Below are 8,717 nucleotides of genomic sequence, written 5' to 3'. Positions count from 1 at the left end.
AAAATCTCCTATTTATCTTTTTTCCTTCTAGTATACAAAGTTCTTCATGGTATCAGAACTTAAAAGGTGATCGCCCTTGCTCAATGATGCGTTGCCGATGTTAGTTCCTGGATGTAGTAAATCGTCAACAATGTTTCAAGCTACTCCAAATTTCTCTCCACATCTCAATCCTCTCTCAATAAGACTCGATCGCAATAACTTTGTCCTCTGGAGGTTTCAAGTCATTCCTACAGTTCGCGCGCACGGATTTGATGAAATTATCAATGGAACAACACCAATTCCAGCTTCATTCGTCAAGATGCGGCCAGGTCCAAGTCAACCTCCAATCCGACGTGCAAATCCAGAATTTCATAACTAGTTGAGGTATGATCAGTTCTTAATGAGATTTTTCTCTTCCATTTCTTAAACGATGCTTGGACACGTGAATCTTTGTGAATTTTCATCCGAAGACTGGTTCATGATTGAGAGACTCAATTCCAATCAGTCAAAATCTCGAGCACTTCAACTACGCTTTCTTCTGCAAACAACGAAGACAAGAGTTATAACCATTAAGGATTATATTCTAAAGATGAAGAATCTTGCCTTTAACATCAATACCTCTGGTCAAACCATCAAAGACAATGAGTTAATCCTGTATACACTCAGAGGAGTTGGACCCGAGTATGAGTTTGTAGTGATTAACCTTACTTCATGACAAGGAGATCTCAATCTCCAAGAGGTTCAATTCATGCTTGAATCACAAGAGATGAGGCTTGAATAAACTAATTCAAACCTAATATCTGAATCTCATGGCTTGGTGAGAAATATATTTGCAAATTATGTGTATCAAGGTCATCAAAATCGAGGAGGTTTTTGTGGAGGCAGAGGAAATTCTAGATGTGGTTTTCGTGGTAGCTTCTCATATCGAGGAAGTGGATGGGGTCGCGGATCCAACAACGACAAAGGAAGACTTTAGTGCCAAATCTGTGGAAGATTAGGACATTTAGGCATCAAATGCTTTCATAGATTTGATGTTAATTTTGATCTTGCATAATTCTCTCAAAGTCAAGGTCAATCTCAGCAGTATAGTATCAAGCTCAATGACATCATGCTCATCACTTTTAGTACGACGATCAATACATGTATATCACTCAGTTTGATCAAGATCAATACTAGAGTGCTATTAATGATGATCAATACCATTTTGAAGAGAATTACTGTTATCTCATGTGAACTATGAGCAATCCTCCAACTACGGTGCATTTGGAGATTTCATTGTTGCTCGGCTCAGATCGCCCTTCATTGTCTTGTCGGGAGGTATTGGTGATGGTCAAGGAGACTTTAGGAGTGTGGCTTCCTCCGGTCTGAGTCGACGAATCTCCTCCTTGAACTTTGCACACCTTCGGGCGTCATAGATCCTGAATGTCTCCTCATCGGGCATGACCCGCAATTTCAGCTCATATCCTTTACATCAATTAGTGTTCCCGTAGTGGCCGTAAAAGACCTTTTGAGAATTATTGGAATTTCTCGGTCTACCTCCATGTTGAGGACGAGGAAATCTGCAGAAAATATGAATTTTCCACCTTGACGAGTATGTTATTTAGCGGATATTTCACATACTTGTCTGCCATATGTAATAAGGTGTGCATGGGCTTTAGCTCACCAATTCCAAGCTTGTTGAAGATGGATGTCGGCATGAGGTTGATGCTTGCACCTAAGTTGCACAACGCGTGGTTGAATTAGACCTGTCTGATGGCGCATGGAATCCTGAATCGGCCCGGATCCTTCATCTTTGGCTGGATTTCGCGTTGGAGAAGCACGCTACACTCCTTACTCAGTGTCACGAAGTACCCTTCGGATAAGGAATTGTGGCGTGTAAATGCGGACTAGTGGAATCATGGTTGACCATCTTTGGGCTTTCAGGGGCAACACTCCGGTGAGTGATGGCGCTACACTGTTCCTTCGGATTCCTCACCGTGTTCCTCGGGAGCGTCCCCTGTGGTCAAGTGGTGAGATCCTCGGCGATATGCCCGACTTGTGCCTCGAGACTCTGAAGTTGCTCGGATTGGCTTTGGGATGCATTCTTCACAACTGTATCTCTTAATTCTGGTAGGATGTATTCTTCGCAGATGTATCTCTCATAAATGCTCTTGCAACACCAGTCTTGAAAAACAAGTCCTCTTATGAAGTCTTGTACTGCAAGCAACTTGTTCTGTCCCCACTTAGAGTGTTTGGTTGTGCATGCTTTCCATTTCTAAGGCCTTAGAACTCTAATAAGCTAAATTATAGGTCGTCTAAGTGCGTGTATCTAGGTCTAATAGGTAATAAAAAAAGGTTACAAATGTCTACATCCTAGTGACCATGTCTATATTGTTAGGCATGTTGTATTTGATGAATATGAGTTTCCATACTAGTCACCTCATCCTAAATTTTCTTCTCATCAACAACACACATCGTCTTATTCCACTCTTTACCATATGCCACATGCTCACATACACATGTTTCCCACTACATATCACCTATTTCCAGTGCAACACCACTCTGAATCACCTTCACTAAGCTCAACCTCCTCTAATATGCCTAATGAACCATAAAATATGCATATCTTGTGTCATTGTTCCTGAACTTAAGCCATATCCAAATCCTTTTCCTAACCAAATTCCACTCACAAACACTCATTCCATGACCACTCGAGCCAAAGATGGTATTTTTAAGTCAGACATCTCGAGCCAAATATGGCATTTTTAAGCCAAAATTCCTCACAGTTCAGAATTTCTCTGAGTCTATCCCTCCTGAACCACAAACAGTCTCAGAAGCTATCTCTAACCCTGAGTGACATGGTGCTATGAATCATGAATATGAGACATTGATGAGAAATAGTATATGTATTCTAGTCCCACTTACTCCTGATATGAATGTTATCTCTAATAAGTGGGTGTACATGACTAAGCTCAACTCTGATGGTTCTTTGGACAAGTTTAGAGCCAGGCTTGTTACAAGAGGTTTTCAGCAAACTGAAGGAGTTGATTACTTTGATACCTTCAACCCAGTGGAAAATCATTCAACAATCAGAGATTTATTCAATGTGGCTACAACATTTGGCTAGCAAATTCAACAAGTTGATGTGAACAATGCCTTCCTGAATGACAACCTTAATGAGAAGACAATCTTCATGTCTCAGCCATCTGGATTTGTGGATCCTCAATATCTTGAGCACATGTGCATGCTCAAGAAAGCTTTGTATGGTCTAAAACAGGCTCCAAGGGCTTGGTTTGAACAACTCAAACAAGCACTCAAATGACTTGGTTTTCACAGTTCTTTTGATCACTCATTGTTCTAAAAAGGCCGTGGTCTAGATCTCATGCTCATTCAAGTGTAAGTGGATGATATCCTCATCACTGCTGGTAATCAGGTTATTATTAAGCAAACTGTAACCTAGCTCAACTCTCAGTTTGCTTCGAAGGATCTTGGTGCTGTAAATTTCTTTCTGGGATTTGAAGCACATAAGTCTGGTCAGTCCCATCATCTCATACAGAGGAAGTACATCACTGATATTCTTACTAAGAAAAAATTGATGAGTGTCAATCCTTGTCATTCTCCAACGTGTCAGAGTAAGAAGTTATGTGTTGTAGTAGGTGAGTTGTTTGAGCATCCTCAGCTGTATAGAAGCGCAATTGCCTATCTTGTGAACAATTCGATTTCTAAAAGCTCCCACACAAGAGCATTGGAGTGCACATTAGAGAGTTCTGAGATATCTCAAAAGCTCACTAGACGGAGGCTTGTTGTTCCAACCAAGATCAACTCTGATAGCTGAGTGCTTCTCTGATGCTGATTGGGCGAGCTATGTGGATGACAGACGTTTAACTACAGGTACTGTGTGTTTCTTGGTGGTAATCCAGTGTTTTATGCTAGGACTAAGCATGTAGAGGTTGATGTTCATTTTGTACGTGAGAAGGTGCTATCAAAGGAGTTGAAGATCAAATACGTCTCCACTGAAGATCAAGTAGCAGACGTGTTCACCAAGGCATTGTCAATTCCCAAGTTCAAAGCACTTTGTGAAAAGCTAACGTCTATTGCCTCTTCGCTGCAGTAAACTTAGCTTGAGGAGGTGTGCTGAGAGTGGTTACACACGTCAGCGTAAGCGTAAGCTCTGCTGAGCTGTCATTGCTTACGTGCCATAAGTCTCAACTGAGCTGTACAAGTTTGTTATGATCTCGCGTGTAGTTTACGAAACTTTGACTGAGTATAAAAGTTCAGTGCATATTCATGTCTGGACTATGACTTCTATGTAGATATTCTTTATTTAATGGTGATGTAAAGATAAATAAGTGCATGTTGTGGAAGACAATAAAGCTGAGTGTGGTAACCATGAAATGCGTCAACCTTTAAGTTGGAGCATAGTACAATCGATTTTCTGGGACAGCTCCACGTGTGAGAGCTGAAAATGTGTGTATCTCTACCACTTTAAGGTTTTAAAGATTTCTTTAATAATATGTTTGAGCATATACATTAAAAGAGGTAATGTTTATTTTCTCCGTCTTTTTCCCCCTTTTTTTTTAAGTCTAATGAATGGTTTTGGTGCTGAGAAAAATGCTACATGATAGTTGGAGATGACTCACTGATGTACCTGTTTATTTTCTTCAAAACATTATACAAAATAACTATTCGAAACTAATAAATTAGAAAAATAGCCAAATGTTTTGTTATTTATAAGAAAAAATCAAAGTTATAAGTTTTTTTTTTCCTTCTAAAGTTGACCATGTTATAAATATATTGAAAGCCTGGATATAAAATATTTACCTTATATAAACATTTATATAGATGGACATAAAATTATTGGAATATGATTTTTACGAAAATTTAAATTTTAGCTATTTTATTAATCTTAGACAAACATTTTTTAAGATTCGTTTTATTCAAATTATCTATTTTTATTCATTTATTGCTGGGTTTCCTGCTTGGAATTATATATATATATAGATATTGGGTCTTTATAGTCGTTTGAAAGAGGTTCATTACATTTTTAACTTTAAAATCATTATATTTATGGATGTCATTTTCAGGTGCCATTTTGCGAGAGACATAATTTATACATATTTGAACTATACCGGTAACTTCTAGAAATATTTCTATGACATGATATAATATTCTTGCGATTTCTGTGTATGATATTCTATCTTCCTCCAATGTGGGATGTTTTGACTATGGACATATGGCTTACCTGCATTTGCAGTCCTTAAATATTTATTTGTAGAAAACTTAAGCTTAGAGAATGTATCTGGGTATGAAACATGTAATTTCACTGCATCTCTCAGACTCGGTTTGAAACTTGGAAAGTGCGAGGAAAAATTAAAATATGAGGGAATACAAAAATTAAATGGAAAATAAGAGAGAAAATAAAAAAAAAATTATATTGTGCTTGAAAGTTATGAAAAAAATAGGAGGGATATAAGAGGATAAAGTAGAAAATAGACACAATTATAGTCCCCCTCATGCATAAATTTGGATGCATTCCATTTTTCACCCAATATTTTACGGAAAATGGAATCCACACATGTGCTATATTTTCCCTCATACTTACCCTCATATTTTATTTTCATTTCTATATTTTTTTTCCATCAAAACCACACAAAAAAATTAGAGATTCCATTTTCCTTTTTCAGGTTGTAAATGGAGCCTCAACATTGATGTTGTTGAAGATCATCAACAGTGGCTGAGGATGCTCATGTTGCCGGTGGATCAAGAAAACGAGCATTGACAAGCGGTCGCTTGTGTTCATTATATATTGAGCTCTTAAAAATCCATGGATCAAGCAGTGGATTGTGTTCAATGGAGGAGTCAAGATTTGCAATTAGAAGAAAAATCAAAATTCTTAAAGGGGTGTGTAAGAAAACAATTACTCAGGGGGGGCATATATGAAAAATCATATAATTTTAGATGAAATATTATAAAAATTGTAAAATTGGGCATATATGAAAAATCATATAATTTTAGACTAAATATTATAAAAACTGTTAAATTGTTGGTAAAATTTTTAATTTTGAAAAATTCAGAGGAGACGTAGCTAGCTTTGTACTTCCTTGTGTGGACGGACCTAAATGAATTACATTGATTTTTCGTGTGAGAAGGTGTCTCACGTGAAATATTCAAGGTTATTAAGTGTTTGTAATATCTAAATAGTAGTTTTTTTTTTTTGGACAAGCAATTTTGGCCACTCATAATAATATCACGGTGTTACTTATTAAGTATTTTTATTTAAAAGTTCCCTAATTCATTCACAATAACAGGTATGTCAAGTGATATTGCTAAAATAAAAATCACTTCTCTGTTTGAAACATGCAACTTTTCGCTGAAATTTTCAACAAATTTTTAGTAGAGATGTAGATGTTGTAAGAAAATTCAGTGTTCTGAATTCAAAAAGATAAATTTAAGGACCAAAAAATAACTAGAAAATTCAAATGCTTGCTTACAGATACAGAAAAGAAATGTCAACTTCACATTTAGGTTTTATATATAATGCATAAAACGACCCAAACTAAGTACAGACAACGACCTAACTTTTCATTGCTAGCCTGCTATTTTTATTTTATTTTATAATAAAGTACAAGAACAACTTGATGTCAAGGATACAAATCGCATATATGCTAATTTGGTTATTATCTTAGACAATGATGTCTGGCTTTATATTACACACACAACTCACTATCAAAGAGTGTTTTCCGGGATCGGATAACCGTTTCCTAATAAGGTTATTTCGTTGGTTATCCTATCATATAAAAACATACACAAAATAAGTATATGGTTATCTAGCAAAATCGTTAAAATAACATATCTTTATTTAAAAAAAAGTCGGACTTTTAAATTTTTAACAAAATAAGATGTCCAAATCTTTTTACACTACAAAATCACTGACCATTGTATTTAAACAATTAATTAATGGATAACTGTATAAAAAGGAATTATTAACAATGTAAGGAAATATTGACACCTACTTGCACATGGTTGTAAATTTTAACTATTTCACTAATCTAAATCATGAATATATTCTAAATCCATTAATTTCAATTAGCTATATATTTAGCTAGAACACCCAAAAAGAGCTCATTCGTAAACTTTAAATTCGATACGCTTGCATTCTATTTACATACAGGTTATTCAGCAAAATGTTATTTTGGAATCACAGATAGGTTAATTTTAAATCAATATATATATATATATATATATATATATATATATATATATATATATATTATAATCTAGTTATTCAAATATTAAAATATGTCACAGCTCATCATCTCTATTTTTTTCAAAGTTTACGCATGCGTCTTATTCTAATTAGAGAGATTTTCAAAATTATTGAATTGTTAATCTAAAATTATACTGTAGGATGTCTAAATGACCACTCTCTTTAGTAATATTAATATATATATATATATATATATATATATATATATATCATTTTCCCTTTGTTTCCAACACAAAATATAAGTTGGAGATTATTTAATTATGGTCTTTGATTATATGAAACTTAAACTTTAGAAAGATAATTATTGCTCAACATATTTAGGAAGTCACTTTAAGTCCTTAAAGACTTTAAAATACATTCACATAACTATCTATCTCTCTCTCTATATTATATATATATATATATATATATATATATATATATACATATATATATATATATATATATATGGAACTGGGCTAACTTAACAAATTTAAAATGATAAAAATGTAACGATAAAAAGACAAAATAAAAATTGATATGTTAGTAATTTTCCTTTATAGGAATTATCACATTCGGAAATTAGCCATAACAAAATATGGGTCCTTAAGTTTTTTTTAATTATTTTTTTCATATTTTTTGCCTTTGAGCAAGAATACGCTAAAAAAATATGGGCAAAACTTACGTAGGTAAACATTTATCAGGAATTTAGTAAGATAGTTCTTAACGTGTCTAAAATCTAAATACACAATAGGTACTAAACTTTTTGAAATTTAAAACTTTTCATAAATTCTCTAAAAAACTGATAAAATCAAAACTATTGAAATTTGGTCTTCTGATCCAAGTTGCCACATAAAATATTCGAACAAAATGCATGACTAGATTGTTAATCCAATTTCAGTAATTAGTAATTAATAAGCATACCCCAGCCTACATCTGGTGGGCTCAAATGAAATTTTGTACAAATTCACCTCCATCTGATAATTGTATATGTCAACCTTAACTAAATGATGGTCATCATAGATTTTCTGAATTACTATGAATTTTAACTCAAACTCCCTTGAAAACTAAGGTCTACTCACTTTCATTAAAACACTCTTTCAAGTGTACACGGTCATAATTAATGTGAATACACAATCACGATGTACAAACTATAAATATTAATTTGTCACTCACAAATAAATAGAATAGAACAAGACAAGCTAACAACACAAAATAATGGCATCAACCCAAGTAACAATTTTTGACTCTCACAAACTATCAAGCTCGAAACGAACAACACATAAAGAAAAAACCACTAATGGCATAGTATCTATATTGATGCAACACGTACAAGGTATTCGATGCGGATTTTTTGCGAAAATAATTTTTTCAATCAAAATGGTAGTCACCTAAAAACTTGACGCAAAATCGTAACTTGTGTGATCTATCCTGGCCAAAAAAGATGTCACAAAATGTTGCAAAACATGAGGTCACATTTTTTCCTATAATTTAAATCAGCTATATATTATCA

Source organism: Urtica dioica, chromosome 10 (genome assembly GCF_054948205.1).
Source record: "Urtica dioica subsp. dioica isolate 48M chromosome 10, U.dioica_male_clone48M_v1_H2, whole genome shotgun sequence".
Classification (NCBI taxonomy): Eukaryota; Viridiplantae; Streptophyta; class Magnoliopsida; order Rosales; family Urticaceae; genus Urtica; species Urtica dioica.
This window is presented reverse-complemented; position numbering follows the sequence as displayed.